Raw genomic sequence first — 9,818 nt, forward strand, 5'->3', positions numbered from 1 at the left:
CTTACATCCTCACTGTGGCCCACAGTTTACAGCTGCTACCAATATGTTACCTAGAACACAGTCTCCTTGAAAGAGTTCCTCTGAATTTTCATTTGGGGTGTAGAAGTAGGTATCCTCCAAAAGTCCCTTCTTCCTTATATAAATTCTAAAATGTTGACAATTCTATAAATCCATTTCTTTATATCCTTTGCCCCACCCAGGTAAGTTTAACCATCTCTATTCTTTATGTACAGCTGAAATACTTGTCCTTCTCCCCGGTCTGAGAAAAATTCAGCTTTAACTCCCTTTAAAGGTCTAGCTAGGCCAGGGCCGGGGCTCCGCTCCGGTCGTCCGGGTTTTCGCCCCGGGTGCCCATGTCTCTGCAGAGCCGGTGGATGTGGAACGAGCGGGAACCAGAGACAGCTTTAGGAATTGGGGTTCCAGCATCTGGCAGAATTTTCCCTGGACTTTATACAGAAACCCAAAACCGCGCGGACGCGGCTTAACATTTATAATTGTCAGCAATGTGAAAGGGTTCCTTTTGAACAGGTCTGACTTGGGGGGGAAACTCCAAATAATAACAGTAAGTTTTTATTGAAATATTGAAGGTTTTTAATGTAGCAGCCAGTTCTCTGGACTGTGAACTAAGCAAAAGCCCCATGCTGGCCGATGCGGCGTGGCGTACACCATACTATGAGGCGCTGGAAGGAGGATGAGGGGGAAAAAGGAAAAAAAAAAAGGGAAAAGGAAAAAGGGAAATAAAAGAGAGAGAGAGAGAGAGAGAGAGAGAGAGAGAGAGAGAGAGTTATGTACTTGTAGCAGTGGGGCTACATATCTCTTCATTTCCAGCAATGAAAAACTAATTATCAAATGTAGTAGGTCTGTCTCTCTTGCTTGGAAACTCTAACAACTATAGTGAGTTTTGTGTTGAATTATGGAATGTAATCAAGGTAAATAAAAAATGAAGTGAAATTCATTAGTTATACAGTAGGGGGTAGGGGGTGGGGGCGGGGGGTATACTGGGGTTTCTGGTGGTGGAATATGGGCACTGGTGAAGGGATGGGTGCTTGAATATTGTATAACTGAGACATAAACCTGAGAACTTTGCAACTTTCCACATGGTGATTTAATAAAAAGTTTAAAAAAAAAAGGTCTGGCTAGAAGCATTTATTCATAACTTTTCAGAAATATTCTCTGTCATTAAAACCTCTTATAACCTTAAGAAAAATCTCAACAACCTGTACTTTCTTCCATGTTCTGTAAAGTTCTGATCTTGTGATGAGTTTCACGTGCCTTAGGATCACAGGTCTGGCTGTTCAGTTAGAGACACAAGTTTATTGTCACTATTTTGTCTTAGAAATTTTCATGTTCAAATTTGTCTTAAAATCTTTCTTCCAATATAATCACTGTATCAGTGTATCACTGTCATCCTGTTGCTCATCGATTTGCTCGAGCGAGCACCAGTAACATCTCCATTGTGAGACTTGTTACTGTTTTTTTTTTAGTTTTAATTTTTTATATGGCATATTGTAAGAAACACAATACTATATGACAAATTTTTTCCTTTCTTTTCTTTTTTTAAAAAAATTTATTGAATGACTGTGAGATAGTTACAAGCTTTCATGTTTGAGTTACAATCACACAATGATCCAACATTCTGCTGTCTGCAAGAAACACATCTCAACAGTCAGAACAAACACAAGCTCAAAATCAAAGGCTGGAAAACAATCCTACAGGAAAACAACTCCCATAAAAGAGCTGGGGTAGCCATCCTAGTATCTGACCACATTGATTTCAGACTGAAGAAGGTGACAAGAGACAGTGAAGGTCATTTCTTATTGATAAAGGGATCTGTACAAAAAGAAGAACTTATAATACTAAATATATATGCATCTAAGGAAGGACCAACAAAATACTTGTTACTGTTTTTGGCATATCAAATATGCCATAGGTAGCTTGCCAGGCTCTGCTGTGTGGACTAGATACTCTCAGTAGCTTGCTGGGATCTCTGAGAGGGATGGAGGAATTGAACCTGGGGGGTAGGCCTCGCCACGTGCAAGGCAAATGCCCTACCCACTGTGCTATCATTTCAGCCCTCTGATATAATATTTTTAATTTTTAAAATTTCAGAGTTTTCTTCATATAATTAAAAATTGGGCTGGAGCAATAGCACAGCAAATAGAGCATTTTCCTTGCACGTGGCAGATTCCTCCACCCCTCCCAGAGAGCCCGGCAAGCTACTGAGAGTATCCCACCTGCAGGGCAGAGCCTGGCAAGCTACCTGTGGTGTATTCGATATGCCAAAATCATTAACAAGTCTCATAATGGAGACATTACTGCTGCCTGCTTGAGCAAATTGATGAACAATGGGACGACAGTGCCACAGTGCTAATTAAAAATTATAATGTATAATAACAAATTACCTGTTATGTTATAATGATGATAGTAATATTATAATACATATTCTTCCATTTCACACTTGTAGAATGTTTCTTAAAAAACAGATGAATTTGAATCCCAGGGACATTTGGTAATGTTTGGAGCCTTTGTTGCAAGAATTGAGCAGATATCATGGCATTCAGTGGGTAAAACAGATGGATTCTGCTGAGCATGCTACATTGCACAACTCAGCCCCATTAACAGAAAATCAGTTGCACAATATATCTATGCTACTCAACTGGATGAAACTAATGCATATGTTTCTTCTATTTTCATTAAAAACTAAGTACATATTGAGACTCATTTTTTTCTTGATTCTATTTGTCTCCCAATTAGGGATGCAGCCTCAATGAAAGCATGAATCTTATGTGTCTTGGTCAATTTTGCATATTCAATAGTGTCTGACATTTGATAGAAGCATTAATAGTGTTATTTGAATTAATGAAATAGTAACAAATTTTGTAGAAAATCTTATTTAACTATATTGGGTTTTGTATGATGTATGTCTTGGTTGTTGTGAATATTCTTGTTGTATATGTGATGTCAGTGATAACACTTCCACAGTAACTAGCATAAATAATAATCTTTCAATAAACTTTGAAAGATGAAAAGAACCCATCTATAAGAAGATATTTAATATATTTTATTTTGCTTTTTTTTAGTATTTAGGTATCTATGAGGCATTCTCCAGAGTGGTGTAATGGTCATTTTATAAATAGTTTATGCGATGAGTATATTAGTTTTTAGCACATTCAATTCCATTTATAAGTCTAATTATAACTACCTAAAAAATTCCCAAGCCAAACATATATTCTCACACCTACAAGTTAGTCTTGAACACATTTAAATTTTGAATATCTATCATTTTTTGGTTGGGGTAGCAAATTCTTTGCAGGTAAACTTTATAATTTCAATCTGACCTTTGAGGCACAGTCATTTCTGTGTCTTATAATACAATGTTAAAAACATTTATAATTACGAATTGTTTAACCTGTAAAGTGTCATTGGATTAATATTTATCTTCCTGTTTATCTCTTCATTGAAGTAGAGAAAGGTGGGACCCAACTCAATGAGATGATGGTGCTGTGTCTTTGGTATAGTTTTCCTGATAGACTAGTACAGTGCAGTGATTACAATGTGTAGAATGCATACTGTTAATGATTGTCCTGTTTAGGATATCTTAACATTTTGATGTGCATGTGGGCATATATGATGGTGCTCATGACTTAACCCTTTCTCTGGGCTGAAAGATAACTCCAAGCTGTGCTCGGGATAAGATCAATACAGTGCCAGGTGATAGAACCAGAGTCAGCTGTGTGCTAGGCTAGCTCTCTAACCCCTTACACAGTTCTGAAAGTATGAGGTAATAATAAACTGGGCCTCACTTGTTATGGAATTGGGGTACCAGGGACATCTTTATTAAAAAGAGAGTCGGTAAGGGTCTTCTAGGTGAGGTTGGTAAGAACTACTACTGTCCCATTGTTCCTACATGTCTTCTTCAGTCTAAGCAGAAGACTGGAGGAAGTCATGGATACAGAGGACTACTCTGTTAGTTTTCCCTCTTCCTCTAGAAAGGAGGGCAAACAATTTTAGAAGACTTTGCAGACACTGTATATGAAGATTATGTTTAATCGTTGGTCAATTGTCCCACTTTCTTTTCTTTTTCTCTATATAAAAGATGCCTACTCTGGTGGCAAACTTCCTGTTTTATATTATTTTTATCATTTTTTGCCTTGTTTTAAAGTTATTTTTAGGTTTATGTTAGTATAGAATTACGTGTGTTCTTAGTGAATTTAACTGCTTTTTTTGTAGTACTTTTGTATGAACATTTTTATTGGAGTCTAGGTTATCTATTATCTAATACTAGAACTATACCAATTTTCTTTTGGTTAGTGTTTAGTTGATATATGTCTTGTCTTATAATTCCCAGAATCTCTACCATTACATGTATCAATGTATCTTCTATAAATGGCATATGTATATGCATACATATATAGCTGTTGGATTTTTTAAATAATCATGGCAATTTTATATAAAGATACTAATAAAAGGTTAAGCCTATTTGTTTCCATATAATTTTAATAGGACTGGAGTGACAGCACAGTGGGTAGGGCATTTGCCTTACATGCAGCCAACCCAGGTTTGATTCCTCCATCCCTCTCCCTCTCGGAGAGCCCGGCAAGCTACTGAGAGTATCTTGCCTGCACTGCAGAGCCTGGCAAGCTACCCAGGGCATATTCGATATGCCAAAAACAGTAACAACAAGTCTCAGAGTGGAGACATAACTGGTGCCTGCTCAAGCAAATTGATGAACAACTGGACGACAGTGCTACATTATTTTCATATGTTTTCAGTTTTTGAAGTCTTTTATATGCCTAAGTTCCCCTTATCTTTTCTGTTGCTTCTTTTTTCCCTTCATTATATATTGATGATGATTTTTCCCTAATTAAATTTCCTTTCATTTGTCTGTAAGATCTATGTGCAACATCTACTACTTTAGTCATCACCTAGCATTGTGACATTCCTTCTTATCCTAAAGTAAGTAACATAGTATGTAAAAATAAGAAGCCTTATAGTGGTATTACTCATATTATCTCTTAAACGCAAATATTAACCATCATCTACCATTTTGAGTTATAATCACTCCAAAATTTGATAATTTTTATATTTTAAACTATCAGTAACTTTTTACTTTCTTACATATGCCACTTTCCCTTTCAATATTTCTGCTGGCGACTAAGACTTATCAAGAGAAAAATTCACTTCTTCTTTATATATAATCTTAAAAATATTTTAATGAGATAAACTTCAACTAAAGACTGTTTTACTTGTATAATTCTACATTTGTGTCATAATATATGTGAAATATATGTGAGCAACATTTGATATTATTATTTATTGATCTTTGAAAAAATTTCATCATACTTTTATTCCAAGTTTCTGAATAATGTAAGCTAAAGAGAATTGAATTATCTCAAGTGGAAAGAATTTTTAAACACAAAATATACATAAAACACCACCAATTCATCTTATTTTTCCCAATGGGGGTCCTGTCTCATAGCACATAATATTTTGCATCAAGACCATGCATTTATGTTTTCTAGACTGTCCCATTTCAATACCAGGGTAGACTTGCCACTTGTTCTGAGTCCATCTCAGTTCCACAGTGGGAACTTTTGGGGTGTTAGGGATTACAGCAACCAAAGCCTGAGTGAAATAATTATGACAGATGCCCAGGAAAGAAATATATTTCAGAGTCAATCAACTCCCAAATATTAGGAGCATAGTATTAACAGTCTTTTTGTGTTTAAGCAAAGAACATTGCCCTACAGTAAAATATAAAAAAGCTATAGGTTCAGGGATGGAGGGATAGCACAGTGGGTAGGGCATTTGCCTTGTATTCAACAGATCCGGGTTCAATTCCCAGCATTCCATATGGTCCCCTGAGCACTGCCAGGAGTTAATTTCTGAGTGCATGAGCCAGAAGTAACCCCTGTGCATCCCTGGGTGTGACCCAAAAAGCCAGAAAAAAAAAGGCTCTAGGTAAAATAGAAAAGCAATTCACTTCAAACAAAAAGTTTAGAGTCCCCTACGTTGGGGCTTATATGTAACCTAGGCTGATATGTGGAACTGAGACAAAGAAAGGTAAAACACAAAGAAAAGGTTATAGATAAACTCTGGGAATTAGGGGTGCTTACAAGAGCACTGTAAGTTTCTCTAGGGGGAAGAAAAGAGGCAACTCACTAACGAAGCATAAAAAACTTAGTGTTAATATCCAACATGCTCCTGTGTTTATTGCAACACTATAACAATAGCCCAAATCTGGAAAAAAAAAAAACCAAATCTAAAAAAACCCAAGTGTTCCAGAATAGATGACTGAATAAAAAAAACTGTACCACTGTCTTTCTGTTGTTCATCAATTTTGCTTGAGTGGGCACCAGTGACGTCTCCATTGTGAAACTTGTTACTGTTTTTTGAATATCGAATACACCACGGGTAGCTTGCCAGACTCTCCTGTCAGGTGGGATACTCTTGGTAGCTTGCTGGACTCTCCAAGAGAGACAGAGGAATGGAACCTGGGTCAGCCTCATGCAAGGCAAACTCCCTATCCGCTGTGCTATCACTTTAATACAGTAAGTAAACACAAAGAAATACTCTGTGGTTCTAAGAAAAAAGTGAAATCATGCAATTTTCTACTACTTAGATGGATCTGGAGAATGTGGGACTTAGTGGAGTTACTGATAAAGAGAGGCAGAATGAATTAATTATGATGAATTACATATTTTATTCCTCAATAGTCAGATTTTCTCTCTTTTTATATATATACATATATATGTACATATATATGTATATGGGCTGGAGTGATAGCACAGCGGGTAGGGCATTTGCCTTGCACACGGCCAACCTGGGTTCAATTCCTCTGCCCCTCTCAGAGAGCACGGCAAGCTACCGAGAGTATCCCACCTGAACAGCAGAGCCTGGCAAGCTACCCGTGGCATATCCGATATGTCAAAAACCAGTAACAACAAGTCTCACAATGGAGATATTACTGGTGCCCGCTTGAGCAAATTGAGCAATGGGACGCTCGAGCAAATCTATGAGCACTGTATCACGACAGTGATATATATATGTATATATATATGTATATGTATACACACATATATACATACACATATACATACACACATATATCTATATCTATCTATATATAGATAGATAGCTAGATAGATAATCAAACTTAGGTCTCTGTCTCCTAAACAAATTTCACTAACAGAAGGTAAATCATATCAAAAAATCCTTTAGTACAGAATCACAAGGGGGTCAGTTTACAGAAGCACTAGTTTTACATTAAAATGATCATGACTGGTAAGTAAATGGTAGACATTAGCTGTGATTTTGCTATGTATTTATCATTTAATAAAATCCATGTTTTAAAATAAATAAGTTTTAAGCACTACATTTTGATTCAATTAGTGGTAAATTCTCCTGTTAAAGTTTGGTAAATAATTTAATAAATCCCTACCAAAATCCCATGGAATTGAATATAAATCAATAGATATTCAGTTTTGCTGTTTAGCACTCATAATGAATCCTTAATGTCTAACAGCATCTACTGTTTACATTTGCCTGGGGTCTCTAAAACATTATGAGATGAAATGATTTTTCTGGTCCTTGGTGTATGGCTGTCATAGAATTAAAGTGTTTCATGAATTTCATATTTGAGCAAATGACTTACATTCTTCAGTCTCTTGTGAGAGAGGAAGAAATAGGTGGAGCTGCATTTAATGGTATGCTGTCTTGTCTAGATTGAATTTGTTATGAATTGCATACTTCTGAATTGTACTCTCATGCATCCTTAAAACAAACCACAAATTCTATGGGACATATATTTTGCTCTTTACTGAACACTGAGAGTATATAAATGATGATTTAAGGGCTATGAAAATGAAGTTGCTATAAGGCTACAGAGAAAGTATGTTAATTTTCTTTAGAAACATAAAAGAAAGCTTGGCTCTGAATATCTTTAAAAGTTTAATAAGAATTCCTTTTACAGCAATATAGAGAAACTGTTCCACTGAAAATAAATATGTATCCATTAGCCTTTTCTAAAATGTACCCAGATTTCCAATTATACAATTCTGATATAGTCAATGACTTCCTCCTTTTAGAATCACTTAAAACAAGTGGTAAGAATTGTATTGTTTTTAAACTAGGAAACATTCATGCCTATAGAGTGATTTCTGTCTAAATTTACAAGATTGCAAACTAAAATATTTCTATTAGAACACTTGGAGTCTTCATCAGGAAGGATACAGATAGCAGCTGAGTGAATTAACTAAGTGGGCTCTGGAGACCAAAGGACCCCATGCCTTTCTGATCTCAGATAAATAAGTTTATTTGTCAAATCTCTATTAAAGTCCTACTACAAATGCATTTTGTTCTAGGCACTGGACGATGTCCTTGCCTAACAGCATTTGCCTTTTTCTGGCATGACAAAGAAAAAATAAAACATCTCATAAAGAAATTGGCATATACTATAGAATCAAATAGTTATTTATAGGTACTAAAAGAATAAACAGAGTAAATCCAGTCCCATAATTATGTGACATAATTTCCTTGGATTTAATTTTCCTCACAAATAGCTTAATATTCTGAGTTTGATTTTCACAGAAAATTAAAATAGATTATAGAAATACATATAGGTGCAGAATAATACATAAATATTTAAAGTTATACATAAGGTTAGGGAAACTATTACATTACCAGATTAAATTATATTGCAGCAAAATAGATCATAGAGTCTAGTATAGTGGCTGAAAGCTGCAGATTTAGCACTAAAATTGCAGGCCTAAAAAAGGAGAAATTTTAGACATTTTATAAGAATGGCTAACTCCCAAACACGAGTACCATCTATGGATTCATGAGAACAATTTGTTGAAATTAATATCCACACAGATTTCATGGGATGGAACAAGTACCATAGAATAGATGACTTTTGATATTCTTGAATGAAAACCAGTTCATCAAATAGAACTATTCCACAAAAGTAATAAAGAAATTAGATATCAACTTTTCTCACATGATTGCTTCCCTTTTGGTCTTCTTTGTTTCTGCCCATGCCTTTCTGTGACTTTCTCTTTGTGTCCCCCACCTCTCTTCTCTATATAGATGGGCCTGAGCACATATTTTGTCCACTCATAATTTGGCAAACATAATTTGTTGGGGTATGAAAAAGGTTCTGAAGACTAAAGCTAAAATTCCAAGATGAACATTTCCCCCATACTATATCATAAAAAAATAACAAAGCACCATTACAGACTGTGTTTTTTTTTTTTATTCCCCCGAGGGGGTGCACCGTTCCTGGAGGTACTGCAATACCAGGTCGATGCGTGGAATGGACGGAGCAAGCTCCTATTCCATTTCCTAGTCCCAAAAATCCATTTAATATATTGTCCTCGGATAGAGGACGTATCAGATATTAAACTGATAAGAACAGATACTACACTTGATCTTAGCCAAAAGGCCGAGAAGCGATCAGACTGTGTTTTAATTACATACTAATAGTTCTTAGCTAGTTAATAATGGAATGATATGCTTTGAAAATCAGACTAGTTCAAAAAACAAAATAAATAAATGATCTGGCAAACCTCTTGTATCTCTGACAGTATATTTGCAGGTTGATAAGCCAACTGTCTCAGATTTCACATGTCCATAACCAATTATGTCTACACTGTGTAGGTACCTGTTTTCTTTCCATTGCATTCCTATTTGCATTTTTAAGCAATACAAAAGAGATATCTGAGACAGTGAGCTTGTCTGCCTGTCAGTTTGATTTAATATCCCAGAAAACGGAATTTAAAATAATACTAAATAATAGAAAACTGTTTAACAAACTCCCT

General features: G+C 35.7%; 1 non-coding gene across 1 annotated transcript; it reads right to left on the reverse strand.

Annotated features, from left to right (window-relative positions):
• Window positions 1-9,263: 9,263 nt before the first annotated feature.
• Window positions 9,264-9,454, reverse strand: LOC129404757 (U2 spliceosomal RNA). Its single transcript, XR_008630110.1, has one exon. It is a non-coding gene; the product is annotated as a U2 spliceosomal RNA (small nuclear RNA).
• Window positions 9,455-9,818: the final 364 nt, after the last annotated feature.

This window comes from Sorex araneus, chromosome 4 (genome assembly GCF_027595985.1).
Source record: "Sorex araneus isolate mSorAra2 chromosome 4, mSorAra2.pri, whole genome shotgun sequence".
Lineage (NCBI taxonomy): Eukaryota > Metazoa > Chordata > Mammalia > Eulipotyphla > Soricidae > Sorex > Sorex araneus.